General features: G+C 33.8%; 4 non-coding genes across 4 annotated transcripts; all 4 read right to left on the bottom strand.

Annotated features, from left to right (window-relative positions):
• Positions 1-640: 640 nt before the first annotated feature.
• TRNAN-GUU (transfer RNA asparagine (anticodon GUU)) lies at positions 641-714 on the bottom strand. Its single transcript has one exon. It is a non-coding gene; the product is annotated as a tRNA-Asn (tRNA).
• A 4,065-nt stretch (positions 715-4,779) lies between these two features.
• Positions 4,780-4,853, bottom strand: TRNAN-GUU (transfer RNA asparagine (anticodon GUU)). The gene has a single exon. It is a non-coding gene; the product is annotated as a tRNA-Asn (tRNA).
• A 4,973-nt stretch (positions 4,854-9,826) lies between these two features.
• TRNAN-GUU (transfer RNA asparagine (anticodon GUU)) lies at positions 9,827-9,900 on the bottom strand. Its single transcript has one exon. It is a non-coding gene; the product is annotated as a tRNA-Asn (tRNA).
• A 387-nt stretch (positions 9,901-10,287) lies between these two features.
• Positions 10,288-10,361, bottom strand: TRNAN-GUU (transfer RNA asparagine (anticodon GUU)). Its single transcript has one exon. It is a non-coding gene; the product is annotated as a tRNA-Asn (tRNA).
• Between the last annotated feature and the right edge of the window lie 15,888 nt (positions 10,362-26,249).

Below are 26,249 nucleotides of genomic sequence, written 5' to 3'. Positions count from 1 at the left end.
ATCAGTTACTTCTTTTACTGATCGACCCATGATGTCTATATCATCAGCATAAGCAAGTAACATGTGACTATTGGTGTAGATTGTGCCACTTCTTTTGAAAAATTATTATTATTAAAAGTTGCAAAATCGACTTTTTGCCTCAAAAACTGGGCAAATTACCTATAGTGGGCTGGGTGGATTTGCTAAATTATTTTTTTTTTCTGGGTGGTTGGTTATTTGCTTGTTCTTAGCTTGTTCAAATGACAAAAATTTTTGCCGATTTATCTATCAGTGTCCATCGGATAACCCAGTGAACAATATAGAATCTATATTGAGCGTTTTCACCACAACCGAAAATGCATGTACCTATCTAAAGAAAAAATATGTAAAACTAAAATATGTAAAAAGTAAACTAAATTTCGAAGCAAATAAGCTTTATTTCATTGCAATGGGAAAAAGTTTACTGGGAATGGCGAAGGATTGAAGCTAGGAAAAAGCTTAAAGTGCCGACTGTTGGTACACTTACCCAATATTATCTACTAGAGGTAGGTAGAATGTATGCTTCCAACGAAGAATATGAGATAAATACGTATAATATGTTGCATTCATGTAGATTGGTAGAATATTTTGCTACTAAATCAGAAAAATAAAAATTTTATTGCGCCCCCGGGTGGGCTCGAACCACCAACCTTTCGGTTAACAGCCGAACGCGCTAGCCAATTGCGCCACGGAGGCGATAAATACTTCCTTTTCACACTACATGAATGTAGTGTAATAAGACATTGTGTTAATAATCAGAACAATACAAATATTTACCCAGCCAGCATTTTTTGAAATTTTTAATCAAATTCGAGTCTTTTTTGATCCAACTGCACGACTAAAAAGCTGGAATATGAGCACATTTTCTGATCATAAATGACTCCTTCGTCGGGAGGAAAACGTAACCTCAGGCGGCTCTTCTAAACAAATCACAAATGAGTCTTCCTCTGCATTAGTTTCGAGTCATTTTTGGTCAATTTCTGATTGTATATAAAGTCTTTTTCGAGTCGTATTTTAATCATTTATTAGTGATTTGTTGATTAATTTAGGACTCTTTTTCGAGTCTTTTTTATACCCTGCACCATATGGAGGGTATAATTAAATTTGTCATTCCGTTTGTAACACATCGAAATATTCGTCGGAGACCCTATAAAGTATATATATTATTGACCAGCATAAAATTCTATGTCGATTTGACCATGTCCGTCTGTCCGTCCGTCCGCAAGTCCGTCCGTCTGTTGAAATCAAGATACAGCTCGCAATTTTAAAGATAGAGTGTCAAAATTTGGTACAGAAGTTTTTATTACTTGCAGGATGGTTGGTATTGAAAATGGGATATATCGGTCCACGTTTTGATATAGCCCCCATAGAACGGTACCTCCCGATTTTCGATATTTTTAAGGTTTTAGCTTCATTATCCTACCAAAATGGCTGAAATTTGGTACGTAGTCTTCCTTAGGGATATAAAACTTTCCTCCATAATTTTGTCGGTATCGGTCCACACCTTCATATAGCCCCCATAGAACGGTACCTCCCGATTTTCGATAGTTTTAAGGTTTTAGCTTCATTATCTTACCAAAATGGCTGAAATTTGGTACGTAGTCTTCCTTAGGGGTATAAAACTTTCCCCCAGAATTTTGTCGGTATCGGTCCACAACTTCATAAAGCCCGCATAGAACGGTACCTCCCGATTTTCGGTATTTTGAAGGTTTTAGCTTCATTATCCTACCAAAATGCCTGAAATTTGGTACGTAGTCTTCTTTAGGGTTATAAAACTGTCCCCCAGAATTTTGTCGGTATCGGTCCACACCTTCATATAGCCCCCATAGAACGGTACCTCCCGGTTTTCGGTATTTTGAAGGTTTTAGCTTCATTATCCTGCCAAAATGGCTGAAATTTGGTACTTAGTCTACGTTAGTGGTATTAAACTTTCTCCCAGAACTTTGTCGGTATCTATCCATGCCTTCATATAGTCCCCATAGAACGGTACCTCCCGATTTTCGGTATTTTGAACGTTGTGGCCTTAATATTCCACCGAAATGGGTGAAATTTGGTATTTAGACTTCGTTGGGGGTACTCAAACTTCCCCTCTAAATTTGTCGGTATAGGTTCTCGCCTTAATATAACCCCCATGAAAAGATACCTCCCGATTTTTCGTATTTTGAAGGTTGTGTCTTTAATATTCCACCAAAATGGCTGAAATTTAGTATTTAGTATTCAATGTGATATAAAACTGTTCGCCAGAAATATGTCTGTACAGGTCCACGCTTTCATAATGCCCCATTTCTGACTAAAATTCGTCGGTATAGGTCCATGTTTCGATATAGTCCCCATAGAACGGTACCTCCCGATTTTCGTAATACTGAAGATTGCGACGTCAATATCCAACCGAAATGGCTGAAATTCGTTATTTCGTCTTCCAAGAGTTATAAAATATTCTAGAAGAGTATTACCCGTGTATCACGCCTTCCTATATCCCCATAGAATCGTACTTCTTGATTTTCGGTATTTTTTAAGTTTTAGCCACATTCTCTTACCGAAATATGGGAAATTTGGTATTTAGTCTTCTTTGAGCCTAAAAACTTTCCGTAAGAAATTTGTCGACGTTTTGAAATAGCCCCCATAGAATGGTGCCTCACATTGTTTTACCGAAATTGTTGAAATGTAGTATTAAGTCTTCTTCATACACGAAAAGAAACAAATTATTCCATTTTATTTCAATACAACTTGTGGTGGAGGGTATAACAAGTTCGGTCCGGCCGAACTTAACGCCGTTTTTACTTGTTATATATTTTTCAGATGCATAAACAGCTTGAATTTTATTAGAACAAGTTGTAAACTACCAATTGTTTTGAATGCTTTCCTAATTTCCGCGAAAATTTACAACTTTTTCACTAAAGTTATGGGACCTCAGTAACCATATAGTATGTAGGGAGCCCCTAATTAAGAGAGTTTCTCAATGTAATGATTAGAGTCTTTTAAAGATTTTTTTCTTTTTATCAGAATTGAAACCGCCATAACTTTTGCGCGCAACAACCAAAATTAGTATCTCGAACAGATTTAAGAATGGGATTTTTTTTCCCAATGTATGTACCAAAAATCATTCATGTAGCTTAAAAAAAAAATTATTTTTTTTTATGGAAAACTAAAAAATTTTGTCTTTTCTTCATATACACTTTCATACGGGAAAAATGTGCCTCATCGAAATAATGGTTTTAGACCCCAAGTATGTTTGGACGAAATGTGTTTCAGACAATTTGGAGTCGATTGAGAAATGTCCGTCCATCTGTCTGTCTGTCTAGCTGGAGCGCACGATAACTCTCGAACGGATCAACCGATTCGGTTCAAATTTTGGCTTTCGTAATATTTTACCCAAACTTAGTTTAAGTTCGAAGATGGGCTATATCGGTCCTTCCGGTACCTCCCCCACAAAAGTTCGAAAATGTTCGGAAAATTTGTGCGCACGATAACTCTTGAAGAGAGTAACCGATTTGGTTCATACTTTGCCCATCGTGAAACGTGTACCAGACGTAAACAAGGTTTCAATATGTACTCAATAGGTCCACTCTTTTGGGTACCTCCCACACAAAATTTCGGAAAAGTTCAGTTTAGAGCCACTTCTTAAATCGCCTTGATTTTTGTTTTAGCAACTTGTATTCGCTGCCCTCCATACGACGGTACAAGTTTCATCAGGGGCAAGTCCATACTTCCTGAGAATATAGCCTGAGAGTTGCAAAAAACCCCTATGACACCGTGTGAGGTGGTTGGAGCGCAAGATAACTCTCGAACGGATCTTAGTAATATTTTGTCCAAACATAGTTTAAGTTTGAAGATAAGCCATATCGGTCCACTCCTTCATGTACCTCCCCCACAAAAGTTCAAAAATGTTCGGAAAAATTGTTCGTACGGTAACTCTTGAAGGGAGTGGGCGAATTGGTCTATACTTTACACGTCCTAATATATCTACCAGATATAGATCAGGTTCAAATATGGACTATATTTGTCCACTGCATCCGGTACCTCCCACACAAAATTTTGGATAAGTTCACTTTAAGACCTGATATCGAATCACTTTGATTTTTGTTGAAGCAACTTGCATTCGCTGCCTCAATTACGATGGTAAAAGTTTTTTTAGAGGCAAGTCCATACTTCTTGAACAAACAGCCCGAAGAGTGTAAAAACCACCTATGGCACCATATGTTGTGGCTGGAGATCCACTTCCATAACGGTCAATGTCGATCCATTCCTTTTAGTATCTCCTCCGCAAAACTTTTGATCTTTAATCCTAATCAACATTTTTGTCGGTTCAAACGCCCTAAATACATAGGTATTTTGGGAAAAAAATTGTTTCAATATACACAGGCTGAGGGTATATTTCTGTCGACAAAGCCGACTGATACTTTTTTACTTGTTTAATTAACAAAAACTCGCGTGCCGACGGTGAGCGTTAAACACACAACCCTAGGATTTATAGTCGGACACACAAACACTGTACCACCGTCCTCATTACTTAGTGAGGAGTAAAGTAAGCAGGTTTGCCTTGTAATTTTTTTAAGAAGTAACCCACTACTTTTCAGATTACTTGTAATGCGAAAAGAAGCATGTTTAAATTACTTTGTAATGGGTTACGTAATGGCTAACGGATCCGATTTTTTGCTGGGTAGAATCTAAAGGCAGGGACGGGTTTAAACATCCGCTTAGCTACTCTGTCTCCACCTATTTAATTATTTTGTTGCAAATTAACAACAACAAAAAAGCAATCGCCCCCGGGTGGGCTCGAACCACCAACCTTTCGGTTAACAGCCGAACGCGCTAGCCAATTGCGCCACGGAGGCTATATGACCACTGTGCAAACGATGGAGATCAATAATAATTAACTCTTATTTTTATCATTAATTAAAGATGAACGAATTTGAAATGTTAACAAACTATACAAATATCCCTAGTTTAAACGGCACTACAAAATTCATCTGGGGCTTATCTTTTAATTTTTTATTCATGAAAATTATTCGTTAATTCTCTTCAACTCAATAAATTATTACATTTGTTTGGGTCAAACCTGCAATTTCAATTTTTGCAAACCTGGCAAATACAATACTTTCCATATACATTTATTTGTTAGTATGTACCCTAGATATAATCGTTAATGAGTTTTCATAGCCATTTGTAGTAAAATAATCTCAAAAATTAGACATTTCTAGCCATATTGCCTACAAAGCAATACTTATTACGATAATGCCAGAATTTCGTCAGGAACATCAATCTTTCTGTCAGAATCAATGACAAAACTACTGAAAACAATAGGGAACCAATCGGGGGATATTAAGGTCACAACCTTCAATATACCAAAAATTCGAAGGTACTGTTCTATGGGGACTATATTAAGGCGCGGACCAGTGCCTACAGGTTTCAGATGGAAAGTTTTGTACCCCCAACGAAGACTAAATAACAAATTTCAGCCATTTCAGTGGTATATTGAGGCTAAAACCTTGAAAATAGCGAAAATCGGGAGGTACGGTCCTATAGGGGCTATGTCAAAACGTGAACAAATATAGCCCATTTTCAATACCAAACATCCTACGACTAATAGAAACTTCTATACCAAATTATAAACATCTATCTTAAAAAATGCGAGCTGTATCTTGATTTCAACAGACGGACGGACAGACGAACATGGCGGTTTCGACTTATTTCATGCTGATCAAGAATATATATTATATGGTCTCCGACGAATATTTCCATAATAATATGTTACAGATCTACCGTATTTGGATAAAAACATGTGTATGTGGAACTTTATTCAAATCTCGACGGATTTCGATATAATTTGGCAAACGTAATTCTAGACCAAATTCCAAATTCCGTTACGTATTTCTAGACCAAATTCCATTACACAAACTTCATTGAAACTGGACATACACACATAGTGTGTTTGGTGCATCAAATATATGAAATCGGCCGAAACTATTTATGGGAGCTATATCCAAATCTGACAGCAACAGCGTTAGTCCTTTGAAAAAAAACTTACCATCTTCAATAGGATAAAAATACGGTAAGTATTTTGATAACAAACATACATGGAAAGACAGACAGACACGTATAATATCCCTAAAAGGAACAATTGGTCTGTGTCGTTTCCTGATGAATAATGCAATTTTAAATTCAATTTTTGTTTGCCTTGGCAAATACATAAAATTTGACAATATAAAATCCATATAGCATTGTTAACCCAGATATGCATGCTCAAGGCTTGATAATTTTTAGACCTTTTTATATATATTGCTCTCAAAAATTTAAATTTTGTATAAAAGGCCCTTTCAATATAGCATCGAGATGCATTTCAAGCTATATCCTGGATGTCAACAATAAAAACGGTACTTTGGTAATGACGACATTTCATGAATCTTCTAAAGAGGAGTACACACTATCATTCAAAGCTGACAATCAACACACTTTTACATCAGTTTTCTGGCATATTAAAACTTGTTATGTTTTGCCTTTTTAGGGTGAAGGCCGTTATTTGTGAGCTTTTTAATTAATATATTTAATTGAGCTGTATGACCTAAGGAGATTCTATTGAAAAAATGATATGTAGGGAAGTCCTACACATCAACTGCTATGCGACGATCGTTAACTGGTTGGGTTAACATCATCACGTATATTAGATGTTGTTGTTGCTAGACAATTTTCGCCATTTGGAGCCCAAATTTATACGTAAAACATTGCAAATATGCATTTGTGAATTTTTAATTGAAGCTTTCTTATTTCCAAAGACGATATTACAATCATATCACAATCGATAGATTTTTTCCATCGTATTGTAGTATGTCTTTCATATCGAAAAATTTTGGTTTGTGGTTTGGAACGCTAAGACGTCAGAAATATTTTCTGTTGGCTGTTGACGATCCTGGTTTAAAATCCCAGCCGCTCAGGGCTCAGCTGAATGGTTAATATGCGGTTGATATGTAGGACTTCGCTAGATATGGTTTTTTAGTAGAATCTCCTTAGGTCATATAGCTCGATTAATTAAATTAAGTTCGGCAGGGCCGGACTTTTATACCCTCCAACATAATATATTCTGAACTAAAATGGAATAATGAGTTTCCTTTCCTGCCACAATTTTAGGTGCAAACATTTTTCGACCACGGCTACAACTAATGACTAAATTATCTAATCTAATCAAAGTGTGGATCTATCTTAACAATTTTTGGAAGAAAAGTTTTGTAACACCAGGGAACCTCAAATGTCAAATTACGAATAGTTCTGTCAAACAATGCAGCTAAGACCCTTACAATACCGAAAGCGGGAGGTACCGTTATATGGAGGTTATATCAAAGTGTGGACCTACATATATTGACAATTTTTTTATGGAAAAGTTTTGTAATTCAGGGAACCTCAAATATAGTTCTGTTAAGCGATGTAGCTAAGACTCTCAAAACACCGAAAATGCGGGCTATATCAAAACATGGGCCTATGTTGACGATTTTAAGTGGACATGTTTCGCGGCCACAACTGAAAGAAAAAGCTACGTAATATGAATGAAATCCTACGTTGTATCAATGAAATTTGTCATTGATTTTGAACCAAAGTGGAGCTTCATTGAATAAATGAAAAAAAATTTCATTGAAGTAAAATTAACGAGTTTGTTCATTAATGCAATAAAACTCCTCCTTTGATGCAATGAAACTTTTTCATTGATGCAATGAAACCTTTTCATTAATGCTATGAAATCCTTCATACTTTTATTGTCGTAACGAAACTTTTTCATGAAATAGTTTCATTGTTGTAATGAAACTTCTTAATTTATGCAATGAAGCCTTACGTTAGTTCAAAATCAATGACACATTTCATTGATGTAACGTAAGATTTCATTCATGTTATGAAGTCATTTCATACTCACGTAATGAAAAATATGAAGTCAATGCTAAATATGTTTGTTTCGTTTTATTGCAATTAGTGTTGACCATGAATACAACAAGTTATTTTTTTGAATTCCTCAGGTATTAACCACATTAATGATAGTATTGGGATTGTCATCTGTAAGTAAAATTTACAAGATTTCCTTTTTTCTAAATTTGAGGTGCTTCGTTGGCCAATGATAACAGTTTCTCAGCCATTCCACTCATCTTTCGATTTTCTATTGAATGCTTCCATTACAAAGAAAAAAAAATTTAAATGAAAATTCACTTAAAAAAAAACAACAACACATAAAAAACAATATTTGGATTTTCATTTCATATTAAACGCATCACACTTTTTAAAGTTGAAAACACCAGACGTAAAATAACTTTTTCAACCACACTTGATTGTGGTATAGCGCAAACTAAAACAAAGTTCTTGATCATCGTTTGATATAGCTAAGAAAACGGTGGATTACAGCTAGTTTGGTTAAAAAATTGTTGCTAAAATCCTCAAAATACCGAAAATCGGGAAGTACCGTTATATGGGGAGTAAATCAGATGGATGACAATTTTTGGTGGAGAAAGTTCTTGACCACAGAGAACCCCAAATGTCAAATTTCAGCTATTTTGGTTAAAAATTTAAGCTTAAATACTGAAGATGGACCGGTATATCCCATATTCGAAATGACCTGCCTATGGAAAAGAGATACTCTGGTGCAAACATATAGTATATAGTAATTGCGGACGCTAGTGTGATTACAACAGACGGACATGACTACGAGTATAGTGGTGGATGCATGTATCATCAACAGTTATGAAACGACGCTTAAAATCCATTTTATTTCGTTTAAAACGATCCAAACAAACTTGAGAAATGTTCATTCTTATGCATTTTGATCGACTGTTAACAAATGCGGCACCCATCTTGCAGTCAGCTTTTTCATCTGTAGTTCTTCATGAAAAATTAAATGGACTCGATCATTTGAGATGCCCATGATATTAGCAATTTCACGCACTTTTATTCGTCGATCATTTAATACCATATCATGCACTTTGGCTACAATTTCTGTTGTTGTTGCTGTTTTTGGACGTGCACTACGTGGTTCATCTTCAATGCTTCTACGACCACGTTTAAATTCAGCAACCCAATTTGTTACTGTTGCATATGAAGGAGCACTTTCACCATATCATTATGAATTTCTTGTCCCGATAAACCTTTTTTATGTAAATATTTAATGAAAGCACGCGTTTCTAATTTTTCCATTGTAAAAAATTGCGGATGCGTCTTTTTTGAACACCTGTTTCTATATGAAGGAGTTGCCAGATCGAAACAAAATTTAACATGTGTTCTTAACAGAGATGCAAGTTTCCAAAACACTTAACTTTTTTCTGTTTATCCTGATCGGTAATATACGTTACAAACGGAAAACAAACTTAATATACCCCTCATGCTATGGTGGAGGGTATAAAAATGTTTTAAATACAATATTTAAATTATTATTTGGAGATTAGGAAAGTAATTATTTAGCTTGCTTTGATATTAAAGCATAGTACACATTGACCAACTAAACTGACAGTCATCGATGTCTATTTCGTTAAAGTCAAAGTCTAGCTGAATATTTACTTTCCTAATCTCCAAATAATAAATTACATATTGTGTTTCAAGCATTTTTAGCTAAACAAATACTTTTATTTGTCAGAAAATTTTCCTTAAAGTACGTTGACTGTCAGTTTTGTGTACCCTCTTTACGAAATAGACCTCGATGACTGCTGTTTTTTAGTCAGTGTGTACTATGCTTAAATGAAGTTACTGAGTAGTTGTTGCTGAGAAAATAATCAATCTGATCTAATGTTGTCGCCCATTAACATGAACCCAGGTGTTGCAAATTCTTAACAAAAAATTCAATCGCCCCCGGGTGGGCTCGAACCACCAACCTTTCGGTTAACAGCCGAACGCGCTAGCCAATTGCGCCACGGAGGCGTTACGACCACTGTGCAAATTATGAACAATAATAAATTATTGTCACGTAAATAATATAATAGAATTAAGAAGCTTGCCTCATCAAATGTTGTTTGCCTGCATCATTAAAAAATATCAATCTAAAAAATATGTAATTGGCTTGGGAGACCCTATTGTTGTAGCCTAATGGGGGAGTATGTAAACTTATATAATATACTAAGGGGCCCCTTGTTCCTATGATATTCATTAGCTAATGTTATCCCTGTTAAAAGTACAACAATTTAAATTTAGCGCAGCGCAATGTTTCAGAGATTACTTGCCACCCACTTGTGGTGGTGGGTGGGTTGTTGGTTAAATGCGTTTTTTGGTGGCCCCTGATGTATTGGTTTTTATTTCAAAAACACTCTGCGCCCCCGGGTGGGCTCGAACCACCAACCTTTCGGTTAACAGCCGAACGCGCTAGCCAATTGCGCCACGGAGGCTACATGCCCACTGTGCATCTGCCAACAAATAATTACGCAATGCGTGTTTCACAAACTGATGTGCATACATATCTGTTCTAAAAACTATACAATCAGCATTTATTTAATCATCAAGTTATGATTTATTAATAAGTTAAATGAAAATGAAACGTGAGCTGACATGTAACACAATACTTAACAAGTTAATGTACATTGTGGTTGTTGTGTTTATTTTTATACCCTACACCACCTTGAGGTAAGGGGTATTATGTCTTTGTGCATTAGTTTGTAACATGCAAAATGAATCGAGATAGACCCATAGTTCCTTTTAGGGATATAGTACATAGAATCACTTTCTGATTCGATTTACGCATGTCCGTCTGTTCGTCTGTCCATGTTTTATTGTCCGATTTGCATAAAAATTGGGGAAGATAGTCTTTTTGGCCAAAGGACGAACGCTATTTATTTTGGTAAAAATCGGTTCAGATTTGGATATAGTCCCCATATGGTAAATTTAAAATTTCCTTTTCAATACCATTGAAAAAAAAAATTAAATTTTTTTTCCGAGCAGATCCGCGATTTTTGGTACTTAGGTTAAGAAAAAAATTGTGGTTTCAGATATGTTCGCGTTCACAAAATTGGATGCTGCACCCAAAAGTTATAGGGGGTTTTGTTTCCTTATAATGAAAAAATATTTAAAAATTCCCTTTGGTTGTAATAAAAAAATTTATACATAAATCGTTAACAGAATTTGAAATCTATCCGTAGATGCTAAAATATTTGCAAAATTTATTTTTATTTTCACGGAAAATAAAAAAATAATGGAGAAATTTTGGGGTACATTTTATTTATTCTAATTCAGAGTCCATAAAAATCTCTAAAAAATAAATTAAAAATACGTACAGAATCTAGACAACGCTTAGACAAATGTGAGACCAAAATTATAAAGATTGGGTTCATTACATGCATATTACAGCAACAAAAAAAAAAAAACGAAAACTTTAAAAATATATATTTTGGTTTAATGCGATTTCGCTAATTTTCCATACAAAACCTGAAGTATTTTGCTAAAACTATTACAAGGAAAATAATTTGTCATCGTGAAAGTATATTTGCTTTTTGCGATAAGCAATAGAAATAAGTAGTAGAGCGTAATAATGAAATTGCAACCAAAGAAAAAACACAAAAATTAAAAAGTGTGTAATTCGCGAATCCGTTTAAATCAGTTGAGGTGCATGTGCTTTTCGAATACAGCGAGTCCATGTCTATCAATATGCATGGATTTTCCCATGTTTTATTCAGCGGCCAAAGTGTGCCATCAGTTGCATCTTACTATTCAAAAAACCTTCAAGTGGGCAAAAATTACGCGATGTGCATATGAATATAAGGTGAATCCGATTTCAATGGCCGCCTATTAAAAATACGTCAATATAAATTATTTTAGACAGATTCGTCAAGAACTGCGGATGTGCCACCACATTCTATTTTGGGATAAATAGAGATATTACTCCCGAACCTTTGTAATTTGTGACACACCTTTTTGGCAAATATAATAATCGCGTATAAAGGATTACATTTATGTAAAAATAATCAAAGAAAATCGCGGTTCAATTCGCGGAATTGTCAAAATATATTTTTGCAGATTTTCCTACTTTCAAGGTATCTATATCCGGCGTTTTAGTGGATGGATTCGAACGCGGAAGGGCTTATTAGATCCGGCACGTAAACAAACAAAACATTGTTCCACAACATCCCATACGGGACAAGGGAGACATTTTCATTTCATTCATTTTTGCCAATGGCCATATTTATTTGGTATATGTTCTTACGAGCTAACAGATATGCCTTACTGTACTATTAGAGATAAATAAACACGTAGCTATTCGCCACCTACTACAGTATATTCACATATATCGCTGTGAGTTAACCACAGCAGCTATCATTAAGAGAAAAACCAAGTATATGAATTCAATTCATGTAAGCCCCAAACCTAGGGTGGATAAGGTGAGTCCGAACGGCGTGTCTTAAGACACCACTTATGGAGAAGTTTTTCAAGGCTGAAATACTCAGGAAATGTCGCCAACATTACTGAGGGGTATTTTGCCACCGTTGAAAAATGTTCGATGTTGCCTGGCCGGGGAATCGAACCCCCGACCTTCTGCGTGCAAGGCGGGCGTGCATACCATTGCACCACGGTGGCACCCGGCACGTAAAGAAACTAAAATCACGGGGTGTTCAGGGGTACCTGTACGACAGTTGTAAATTTTAAAGCCAAAAATAGTTTTTTTCAGAAAATTTACGCCTTTTTCATGAGATATACATCGAACGACCTGGAATCGCGAGTTCTACAATCCTATAAACTAGTTTCGATTATTATCTAGTTGCACCCTATAATTATAAGAAAAATTCGAAAAACACTGAAATCAAAACTTCAAAATGTCAGCATCGATTTTAGGGGGATGCAGTGTATATATCGAAAAGTCATACACTAGAACCATGTTGCCCAAGGGGTATTCTTTAGTTCTCTCTGTGAGCACAGGTTTGAGTTTTGCGTGGTTTGGCCAGAAATCAAGAAAGAACACAAAAAAACTTGTTTACTTCAACACATTTTTCCCATTTTTTATATTACCACCAACGCAGCTTCCACGAAAATTATTTGTTATGGTCCATATTATGAGATCGTGGCTAAAACACTTCAGTTAATATAACTATATTCATATTTTATAAAATATATTAACAGTTCGCTACTTATTAAATGGTGAACCTCAACTTCAACGATTGTAAAACTTTTTTGAATATTACCATATATGTATATCTTCGCCCGATTTAAGGCATTTGGTCCACGAAACACGCTATATATGACCGATTTCAATTAAATTTGGAATGTGCGACGGTATTTAGTCTAGAAATAGGTGTGTCAAATTTTATAGAAATTGGTTCAGATTTGGATATAGCTCCCATATATATTCTCGGCCGATTTTAGGTATTTGATACACGAAACGCGCTATATATGTTTGATTTCAATAAAATTTGGAATGTTTGCCGGGATTTGGCCTTGAAATAAGTATGCCAAATTATATCGAAATCGCTTGAGATTTGGATATAGCTCTCATATATATTTTAAGCAGATTTGAGGTATTTGATGCACAAACACGCTATAGTTGTCCGATTTCAAAGAAATTTGGAATGTGTGGCGGTGGTTAGTCTAGAAATAACTGTGGCAAATCATATCGAAATCGGTTCAGATTTGGATATAGCTCCCATATATATTTTCGACCGATTTAAGGTATTTGATGCCCGAAATTTTGATGAAATTTGGACTATGTGACGGAATTTGATCTACAAATAAATGTGAAAAATTATATCAAAATCTGTTCTGATTTGGATTTAGCTCACATATATTTTACATATTCACAGTGGTGTAGGGTATTATATAGTCGTCCCCCCATAGAACGGTACCACCCGATTTTCGGTATTTTGAAGGTTGTGGCCTCAATATCTTACAGAAATGGCTGAAATTTGGTATTTAGTCTTCGTTGAAGGAATTAAACTAGGTCCACGCTTTTTTATAGACCCCCTGCCGATTTACGGTATTTTGAAAGTTGTGGTCTCTATATCTTACCGAAGTGGCTGAAATTTGGTATTCTTCGTTGAGGGTATTAAACATATAACCCCCCATACAGATTTTCGGTATTTTTAAGTTTATGGCCTCAATATCATAGCGAAATGGCTGAAATTTGGTATTTAGTCGTCAGTCAAAGCTCAAATCAATTATCCAAACCCTAGTTGTTGAACCGCGGTTTGGCATGTTTTCTTGCAACGTAAAAATTGCTAAACACAAAAGCAACAAGTGGGTTTGTTTATAAGACTTTATTGGGCATTTAACAAGAAAGGTCACAAAATCGATATGTAAGTTCCGATACAGGCGTATGGACTAGTAGGGTTTCTAATTCCACAGAGGAGTATTACACCCAGAAATAATTGTTGCCCAAAAACGAACAGCAACACTCCCTGCAAACATTTGGAAGATTTTCGGAAGATTTGTTGATCAGATTATTCTTCTGTTATTTTTTCCGGCAATCTTTTAGCGAATTTTTATATAATTATCTTCCATGCGTGTAATTTGATATTTACAGACTATTCTCTAAAATTAATGTCTATAATTATAGATTCCGTAAGTTCCGTAAATGTCACCAAAGCAGGCGTTAGTCCCATCATTGTACTATTTTGGACCACGTCCAATCGTGCATGTACCTATATTTTCACTGGACCATCGCCGTAAACCCCTCACGTATTTTCACATACAACCAATGCTTATCCTAACTACGTAATTTAAGTTTAAAGTACTAAAAATACGCAATTTTACGAAGCCCGATCTGGGTTTCTATATTTTTCAAATATATATTCATCACAAATATTTCAAAGGCTGTTTAAATGGAGCACACAACATCTTTGTATGAATTTATAACGAAAAACTACCACTAAGATATTTATAGTATTAATATGGCCTAAACCCTATATCAAAAACAATGGCTGTTAAGAATGTTATGGTTACAGATTTATTCTATTCAGAGACTCATAGTGAAGTTTGATTTGGAACATTTCTTTCTTTAACAATATCCCCAAAAATGAAGGAGTTTGTTAGATTTTGATCCACTATGGAATTATGGATATACCGAAAAGTTCTAAAAATACGGTGGACAGACCGAATGAATAATAACGAAGTTCTTAGGAAAATGAATGCGAATAGGGAGCTAATAAGAACTATCAAAAGCCGAAAAGTGTCATATCTGGGACACATCATGAGAAATAACAAATACAAAATACTGCAAAACATTATCAAAGGAGTGATTGAAGGAAGACGAACCAGGGGCAGAAAAGAACTCTCCTGGCTGAAAAATATCCAAACCTGGACCGGACTCCAAGACGAAAGAAGCCTTCTAAATGCTGCGAGAAATAGAGATCTTCAATTAATATGAAATGTTCTAAAATATTCACTTTATCACTTAAAATTGTAAAAATATTGTATAATCGCATATATCCGAACATCGGATGTGCAAATAAAGAAGAAGATGGAATTATGTAAAATTAAGAGTCCAAAATTAAATCAAATGATTTCATCCTAAAATGTATAAATTTGTAATCTAATTTTCTTAAGAAAATAGTATACCTAGATATATGGTTTATTCTGAAACTCATCATAAAATTTTGTGCAGAATTTTCCTTCCTTTGACACTTTTCACCTAGAACCAAGTTTTATATTACTTTCACTCGAAAAAAGAAGGAAAAAATGTCATAAAAAAATTGGAAAATATTTTCATGTTTTTTTTTCAGCAAAATAGATACTGATATTTTCATAATATGGAATGTAAATAGACATTTCATTTCTTTGGTGACCCATAGTGAAATTTGACGAAGAATATTTTTGCCTTTGACGTCATCTCTCTAAAATTATGTTTTGAGGGACAATTTTGAATAAACTCATTTTTAGAGATTCCTGGCGATTAGATAAGATTACAGATTTGGTGCATTCTGAGATATATAGTAAAATTATATGACAAACAATTTTGAAGAATATTTGGATTTAATATGATCAAATTTTAAAAGAGTTTTTGAAAGATTTTCGAAAAAATGACACAAAAGTCCTCTTTGGTGAACCACATGAGGGTTAAATTTTCTGTAAAGTTACTAAAGATACTATATACCTAAAATGCAAGGATTTCAAGACATCTTAACTCGAATATTTCGAAAAAACTAGAAATGGGCGGAACTTGCCACTGTAAACTTTAAAACGCCGGTACTCGTGTCTCATATTTTTAGCTCTACTTTCATAATATTCACTGGTTTTCCTATCATTTTGAAAAAAAATTAATTTTTTTGCACAGTGTAATCAAACTCAATGAATAATCTTCTGTTATGCTGTTCGACAATCTTTCTGTGAATTTTCTGTTATTAGTACAGGCAAATAATAGAATATTCTATGTTAATGAAATTTTTGATTTGGTTGCATATATGTATGTATGTAATTCTGATATACATAAATGTCACGTATAATATAATATCATTATGTGTCACATCATATGATTATGTACCTATTTGTGTATTTGTATGTAACATGCAGAAAGAAGCGAGATATACCCATAGATCCTTTTGGGGGATCACTTTCTGAGTCGATGTATGTCCGTCCGCACCAGCGCACAAGAGTGTTTTAACAACGGCTAAAATCAACGAATTAAAGTACGAGTTGCTTTACCACCCACCTTATTCTCCTGATTTAGCTCCCAGTGACATTTACTTGTTCCCAAATCTAAAAAAAATTCCTTGCTGGGAAGCGTTTTACCTCAAATGAAGATACAATTACAGTTGTAAACCATTATTTTGAAGACCTTGAGGAAAACTATTTTAATCAAGGGATAGAATTGCTAGAAAAGCGTTGTAATAAGTGTATTGAAGTTTCAGGAGATTAATTGAAAAATAAAAATATTTTTGAAAAACTAACTATTCTCTTTCATTGATTGGCTAAGAAGTTTCCGAACCGCCCTCGTGCTACGATACCGCTCGATATGAAGTCTTTTAAATGACTACTTTAGTGACTTTAATTTGGTATTTCGGTTTCTTAATGGGTGGAAGAGCTCCACGAAGAAAACGATCAATAAAGGTTCATATTTTGGTATATTCCCAATATGAAGGTACATACATTTTGCATATACGAATATAACAATTTTAATCTTGGAAGTAAAGTGTGAATTTTGCATTTTTAGTTTCACATAAAATTTTGTGGGACTACACCTTTTTCAAGTGTAATTCGAATCATTTTAATTGTAATTCGATAATTCCATTTGTAATTCGTAACATTTTATTTGTAATTCGAGAATTCCATTTGTAATTCGAAACATTTCAATTGTAATTCGAATTATTCCATTTGTTATTCGAATTATTCTATTTGTTATTCGAATTATTCCATTTGTAATTTGAATTATTCCATTTGAAATTCGAATTATTCCATTTGTAATTCGAATTATTCTATATGAAATTCGAATTATTCTATTTGTAATTCGAATGATTCTATTTGTAATTCGTATTATTTTATTTGTAATTCGAATTGTTTTAGTTGTAATTCGAATTATTCCATTTGAAATTCGAATTATTCCATTTGCAATTCGAATTATTCTATTTGTAATTTCAATTGGAATAATTCGAATTACAAGTAGAATAATTCGAATTACAAATAAAACAATTCGAATTACAAATAAAATAATTCAAATTACAAATAGAATAATTCGAATTACAAATAGAATAATTCGAATTTCAAATGGAATAATTCGAATTACAAATGGAATAATTCGAATTTCAAGTGGAATAATTCGAATTACAAATGGAATAATTCGAATTACAAATAAAATAATTCGAATTACAAATGGAATAATTCGAATTACAAATGGAATAATTCGAATTACAAATGGAATTCTCGAATTACAAATAAAATGTTACGAATTACAAATAGAATAATCGAATTACAAATGAAATGTTACGAATTACAACTGGAATGTTTCGAATTACATGTGAAAAAGGTGTACACCTTTTTCAAGTGTAATTCGAATCATTTTAATTGTAATTCGATAATTCCATTTGTAATTCGTAACATTTTATTTGTAATTCGAGAATTCCATTTGTAATTCGAAACATTTCAATTGTAATTCGAATTATTCCATTTGTTATTCGAATTATTCTATTTGTTATTCGAATTATTCCATTTGTAATTTGAATTATTCCATTTGAAATTCGAATTATTCCATTTGTAATTCGAATTATTCTATTTGTAATTCGAATGATTCTATTTGTAATTCGTATTATTTTATTTGTAATTCGAATTGTTTTAGTTGTAATTCGAATTATTCCATTTGAAATTCGAATTATTCCATTTGCAATTCGAATTATTCTATTTGTAATTTCAATTGGAATAATTCGAATTACAAGTAGAATAATTCGAATTACAAATAAAACAATTCGAATTACAAATAAAATAATTCAAATTACAAATAGAATAATTCGAATTACAAATAGAATAATTCGAATTTCAAATGGAATAATGCGAATTACAAATGGAATAATTCGAATTTCAAGTGGAATAATTCGAATTACAAATGGAATAATTCGAATTACAAATAAAATAATTTGAATTACAAATGGAATAATTCGAATTACAAATGGAATAATTCGAATTACAAATGGAATTCTCGAATTACAAATAAAATGTTACGAATTACAAATAGAATAATCGAATTACAAATGAAATGTTACGAATTACAACTGGAATGTTTCGAATTACATGTGAAAAAGGTGTAGAGTATGTGAAATGGTACTGAATTGCCCGCGGGGGTACTTCTGGACTTTTTATAGTAAAAAAGCATTATTGTACTGAATTTTCCATCCCAGCCATGTACAGGTCGTTTTTTTGTCCCGGGACGGGGCCGACTGTGTCATACCCTACAGCACTACCCCTGTGCATAACCTTTTCGCTGATAAATATTTTTTAGGGACCATCAACAAAATCTGTAGGCTTCTTCCTCTCTGGGACCCCCATTATCCCTCACCGATAGTGATCCGATCTAAATTGCGAGCGATAGCGTGATTACAAAAAAAAAAAAAAAACAAAAATGGAAAGATCGGATGTATTAACAACTATTGCTTTATCTCCGTTGTTTGACGTCCTACTCAGCGTTGTCAGTATTGGGGATTTTTCCCCAAATTGGGGAATTTTTATTTGAAATGGGGAAAAAAAATTCGACTTGGGGAAATGGGAAAATTTTGAGGAAATCTGAAAAATATTTGGGGATTTTTGGGGAATTCCTTTTTGACTAATTACTTCAGATTATCTGATCTTTTGTAATTTCAGTACGTGAATAGTAGTAGCGCACGCGTGACGCACAACATGTATCATATACATACTAATTGGTATTTTACACGTTATGTTTTTTACATATGAGTTGTCACATTTTATATACAAAATGTATACGCAAAGTGACAACACATATGTAAAATAACATATCGTGTAAAACATAACTGGTCACAGTTGTAATAATTTATGACTGATTTGAAGTGTTATCATGCGGTTTGACGACTGACAGAACAGTGGCTTGAATTAATTAACATTTTCCATCATTTCTACTGCTGAAGGGGACTTAACTGCAGAAATGATTTCTGGATTGATGGGCAATGACGACATTAAACTTTAGTGAATATTCATGGCTCCAATTATAAAAGAGATAAATATGCTTAGGCCCGTTATTATATCCTTATTGTTGGCCGATATCGGACAGATAACCCGTTTTTATTCCTACAAGTTTGCAAAAACATGAAAAATTGGAGAGCAAATTCAAATCAACCAATCCGATTTGAGTAATTTTGATGTATACAATCTGTCTTGCTTGAAATGGAATGGAAGATATAATAACAAATCCCTGGTAATGCGAACTTTATTCCTTACTTTTCTGTGAAGCGAAACTTTCACCTCCGGAGAGATCGAATGTATTTAAGGTCTCTTTAGAATTTTGTGGCCCGTTTTGGACATTTGAACTTACCAACAAAAATTTGGATTAGGAATTAACTGCACTAAGACACAAATGTTGAACTTTTGTAGAGCAGGTACCCTGAGGGAGGACCGATATGGGCTATTTTAGAAGTTAAACTAAAATATTAGGAGATCCAAAGTTTGGACCAAATTGTTTGCCCTATTCAAGTGTTATCGGCCTAGCATTTTAGTGACATTTTTTAAATATTGGGGAGAAGTACCGAAAGTTGTGGACCGGTATGGCCCATGAAACTAAGTTTGGATATAATATGACAAAGACCAAATGTTGGACCAAATCGGTTGAACAGTTCGAGAGTTATCGTGCTCTCCGAACGACAAGAAATATGGACTTGCCCCTGAAAAAACTTTTACCGTCGTAATGGAGGTAGCGAATGCAAATCGCTTCAACAAAAATCAAAGTGATTCGAGAGCAGGTCTTAAAGTGAACTTATCCGAAATTTTGTGTGAGAGGTGCCGGAAGGAGTAGACAGCCAGACAGACGGACGGACATTGCTAGACCTACTCAAAATTGTCTGAAACGGATATCGTACAAACATACTTGGGGTCTGTAACCATTATTTCGATGAGGCACGTTTTTTCGTATCAAAGTGTAAACACCCTCTTTAGCCTAAAGGCTGAGAGTATAAAAATGACGGAGATTTTAAAATAATAGTGGAATTTATCGAAAACGACTCGACATATTTACCTTGAGGAACCATGGACAAGGATTTACGTTTGACCTGTACTTTTTTGAGTAAACAATTATTAAAGTTAAAAAGACTTGTGCCGAATATCTTAAACGCTTGTTAATACAAATGCTGAAACCCATGCCTACAAATATCCATTTTTTAACTTACACTTCACAATTTTAGATCTATAAGAACCTTTTTAGAATCAAGTTATCATTCGTAAATTGGAGATGGTATTAAATACATATGCTTTCCGTTCCAACAAGTAATTCATAAGTGGAAATAGTCTTTTCAATTTTGAACCATATTCAGAAATAAAATATAGTACGAGTTACTAGAATAAATACTCAATTTTCTAACAACTCCATTTGTTGTAATGTTGACCCATCTAAAGGAATGTTACAACTCTTTCATTATAAAAGTTTATATAAATCCAATGAGACTGACGATTCTGAATCACTTGAAAAGGAAGTTTTTAATGTCGTTAATTTATTTCATATATAAGTATATAGAATATTTTACAAGTTTAATGATATTAATTTAAAGGTTACAATAAAACTACATTTGATGTTTTGCAATTATTCGTTAAAAAAAATTTGGGGATTTTTTTGAGGAAATTCAATAAAATCTGGGGAATTTTGGGGAAAAGTGTTGGACAAGTTGGGGAAAAGAGGCTAAAAAATACTGGCAACGCTGGTCCTACTTTACATTGTTGTAAAGGTGATATTTTCTACTTTCATTGGCAGGTTTTGCTTTTGGTATTCCCCTTATAGAAGCGAAGATATTTGCTTTAGAATAAAACGTTGACTTTTTCTCGAAATAAGTTTTTTGCCCATTCCGACCCCTGAATATTATCCGACCTTTGATGACGGTCGGATAATATTCAGGGGTCGGAATCATCATCCTCTGGGGCCCCCATCAACCACCACAATTTCGTTATGATCCGATGAAAATAGCGACCTGTAGCGTGGGTACAAAAATTGAAAAATGGGATATATTACCGACTATTGCGTCGGTCTCCGACGTTTGACCACCTACTTCAACCTACTTTGCATCATTGTAAAGGTGAGATCTACTCAGAGTACGGAAAAATACTTTAAATAACATTTCCAATCGTTTCGTTTCGTATTTTCCATAGGAACAATACAAAACGAAACATAACCCTCCTTGGCCGCGCTCGCTGTTTAGTTTTGTTTATATTCGTGAGTGCGAACAAAACGAAAAGCGAAAAGTACTCAACTCCACAAGAGCAGATAGAAAACGGAATAGTACTAAACACATGTGAATAATAGGGTTATGACTTTTTGACATTTTTCCTCAAAAATGATTTCCTGTAGCCGGGATGAATGAACTTTTGCCTATTAATCACTATGCTATCGTTTGTTCCATTGAAATATAAAAAAAGTTCACGCACAAATCGATTTTAAAAATAATAATTTTTTGAAAAAATATATGAAATGAAAAAATTTTTTTTTTCAAAAAATTATTTTTTGTTGCACGAATGAATAAATATAAGCCTACTAATAACTATAATAACGTTTTTTTCATCCAAATATTAAAAAAGTCGCGAAAAAAGTCACTTTGAAAAAATTTTAAATTTTTTGTTTTTTGTTAAAAAATTATATTTTTGAGTAAAAGCGTTTACGACATTTTTTACGATTCTCAGAATTGATGAAAAATAGTGAGGAATAAATTTTATGTCATTTTAATTATCTCATGTGGCTCAAAAGTTTATTTTCAATTATATATCTGTTTTCGGTGACTTCAACAAATTGTCCATAATTTTGATAAATTCAAATTTTAAAATCATTTTGTGCGTGAGGTTTTTTCACCGAATCACCTTATAATTAAGATTTTATGTAATCTTATGGCAAAACTCATCACGCTATGATACAGGGATATGAGGTTGTAAAAAAGTCATAACCCTAGTGAATAAATCAAAAACGTTTGGTGGTTGATAAAATTCACTGTGGTATGCTGATTGGTGGTTGATAAAATTCACTGTGGTATGCTGATGCTCTCTTATAGGGTTGTTAAGCACTCACATGTGTGTGTGTCTGAGTGTGTCATTGACAATACGCACGGCAAACGTTTCCCAAAAATACTTCTTGTTTCGGTGGTGAATGAAACAACTCGGCAAAGCATAACCGAAGTTACATTTCCGCAATCGTACGGTTTCCATCTTTTTACATTGAAAAGTTTGTGTTTTTGTCTTGGTTGTGAGAATGAAACGATTCAGAGAAGCTGAAAAGTTTTTGGCTTTGTGTGATTGGTACGGGAATCGTTTTGTTTGTTTCCGTTCATTGGATCTACTTTCATAGCCATTATTTGCTTCTGAAAGGCCACCAGCCAGAGCTGTTGTACTCGATATTACATTTGAAATCCCAAAAATGAAAACTTGGGTTTGATTAGCGACTTTTGCGATATCTCCGTTGTTTGTCCACCTACGCCAACCTACTTTGCATTTTTGTAAAGGAAAAATTTTTCACTTTCATTACACTGTGCAACACTGAAAATGCAAACAACTTCTAGTGAACATTTTCTGAAAGTACATATTAAGACTGCAAAACCCCTAATTGGGTTTTGTATTTTTAGATCGGGTTTGGATTTTATGAACCCATCTATACCGGTCTAAAACGAGCCTTTTTTCAATTGTTCCGTTCTTTATCTCAGAAACTAATAAAAATTTTGCTTTGCGGTCTTCAGCAAATTTGGAGTCCTAAAGTAGTAGCACTTATATGTCAAACAGACGAACTACGAAGAACCACATATAGCGCATCAAAATTGATAAAATATAGGAAAGATTACATAATTTCTGGAATTATGGTCAGTAACCGCCAAACTAGTGAAAGTTGAACCAAGTAGCCTTTCGCAAAAATTTTCCAAATAATGTCCTCAGCAATTCTTCAGAACATTCTGAAACTGTAAAACACTTAGACGGTTGTTTAGACGGTATTTCATATGATGCTTTCTACAAAACATATTTCAAACAACGTTCACACAGGCTGTTTATTCTCATATTTGAATTTTCAATGTATTGTTGATATATTTATCAAATTGTCTTTGAAAAATATGATAGAGAAATTTTACAACAATGATATGTTCTGAAGAGTTGTGTATTACATTTCAGCGAATATTTTTCCCAAAGATAACACTAAGAAAAATTTGGCGGTTTTGGAGATACGCAGCGAAATATATACAAATCACCGAAATGTTAGATATATTATAAAATTTGAGGCAATAATTGAGGTTATTCGTGTTCATTATGTTTCAAAATACGTTCTTCTTGTTCTTATCTACAAGTTTGCTGCGGATGTCATGGAAAGATTTGTATTAGTTTCAAAGTTATAGCCCCGATTTTCTTTAAAAAATCAATATTTAGCCATGTTTATATAGGGCCATAAAATCCGAACCCGATCTAACTAAACAAAACCCAAAGAGGGTTTATGTGTATTGCGTCTGTACTTTCATTAGAAATTCAAAATTACCTTGAAAATGTTGCACAGTGTTATCATGCTCTGCTAAGGTGAAGGATACACTGTGCAACATTTTTAAGGTTATCTTGTGCAAACAATTCGAACTGAAGATTTTTTGAAAGTACAGACCCAAACGACAAGAAACCTTAGTTTGGTTTTGTTGTGTCAGATCCAGCTCGGATTTTATAGCCGCATCTAAACATGGTTAAATATTGAGATTTTAAAGAAATTCGGGGCTATATCTCTGAAACCAATGCGAATCTTCTTCTGACCTCTGAAGCAAATTTGTAGATAAGGACAAGGACAACATATTTGGAGAATTAATGAACGCGAAAAACTACATTATTTGCCTCAAATTTCAAAATATATGCAAAAATTACACAATTTTTATACATTTTGCACCGTATTTCCAAAACCGTTCACTTTTTCTGAATATTTTCTTTTGGAAAAATATTCCCTGGAATGTAATACACAACTCTTCAGAACATGTCATTGTTGTAAAATGCTTCTATGCCGTTGTTTTCAGTACATTTTTCAACGACGATTTAATAAAAATTTCAATAATGTAGTGAAATCCGAAATGCGAGAAAAAACTGTTGGTGTGAACTGCGTTTGAAATACGTGTTGTAAAAGATATGATGCAAAATACCGCTGAAACAACATGAAGTAAGCATTTTAGAGGTTCAGAATGTTCTAAAGAATTGTTGAGAACTTTATTTGGAAGATTTTTGCAAAAGGTTACTTGGTTCAACTCCCAATAGTTTAGCCGATACTGACCAGAATTTCAGCAATTATGTAAAATTTTATATATTTTACAGATTTTGATGCCTTAGATGGAGTTTTTCTTATGTGGTTTTTTCAAAAGATAAGTTCTACTAGTTTAGGGCTACAATATTGCTAAAGACAGCAAGGCCAAATTCCTATTCGTTTCTGAGATAAAAGCCTGATAACTACAAAAATGTGTAGATTTAGCCCGGTTTGGATGAGGCCATAAAATCCGAACTGGATCTGACAGGACAAAACCCTACTAGGGTTTCGATAGTCTAAATATATACTTTCAAAAAATGCAGACTAGAAGTTGTTTGCATTTTCAGTGTTGCATAGTGATATAATAATCGGTTCAGATTTGGATATAGCTTCCATCTCCAGTTCGCCCGATTTTAGGTATTTGGTGCACCAATCACGCTACGTATGTCCACTATCTATGAAATTTAAAAATTTTGACGGAATTTGGTCTAGAAAAAAGTTTGCCAAATTGTATTGAAATCGGTTTAGCTATATCCAAGCCCATATATATTTTCCCCGATTTTAGGTATTAAGTATACTTAATATAATATAATGGTGTATACACCAATCAATCAGTGAAATTTTTAAAGTGTGTCGGAATTTGGTCCTATATATTTTGTACACCAATTACGCTACACATGTCTAATTATGATGAAATTTGGATTGAAAATTAGTTTGTCAAATTATATTGAAATCGCTTCAAATTTGGATATATTTGCCATATACATTTTCGCCCTGTTTTTAGGTATTTGGTGCGCCAATCATGCTACGTATGTCAAATTTTGATGGAATTTAAAATGTGTGACGGAATTTGGTCTAGAAAAAAATGTTGGTCACATTATATTCAAATCGATTTAGATTTGGATATAGCTCCAATATATATTTTCGACCGGTTTTAGGTATTTGGTCCAACAATCACGCTACGTACAGTCTGTCGCAAAAGTTAGTATGCAGCATTGAAATCAATTGTGTAAAGAATTCTTGATATTTTTGAGCAAAATAAAACTAAATCTGTATTTAAGATCCTCAAGAGTATATAAATTATTTCTAATGACAGTTATAGTACTTATAGCGACAAATCCACCATACAATGGATCTTAAAACCCAGAAAAAATGGTCACCTATAAATATAACTACTGTAGCGACAAAATTATTACATGTTTCGAAAGGACATGTTTCTGTTTGGTTTCACGCTGGAAAATATGTGCTTATTTAGCACGTACCCGTAAATGCACTTTTAAGTATTAATCCACAACCCATCAAAAATTAGAATCCGTTAGTCATTATGTAAATGACTAGAGAGCGGAATCCTATGCAATGCGTAGATGATTAGGATGGTCGTAGAGAAAATATGATTAGACAGAAACTCGTTTTATCACAAAATAAA

Source organism: Musca autumnalis, unplaced genomic scaffold (assembly GCF_047663935.1).
Source record: "Musca autumnalis isolate F117 unplaced genomic scaffold, ASM4766393v1 scaffold_2, whole genome shotgun sequence".
In the NCBI taxonomy this organism is placed as follows: domain Eukaryota; kingdom Metazoa; phylum Arthropoda; class Insecta; order Diptera; family Muscidae; genus Musca; species Musca autumnalis.
This window is presented reverse-complemented; position numbering and strand designations above follow the sequence as displayed.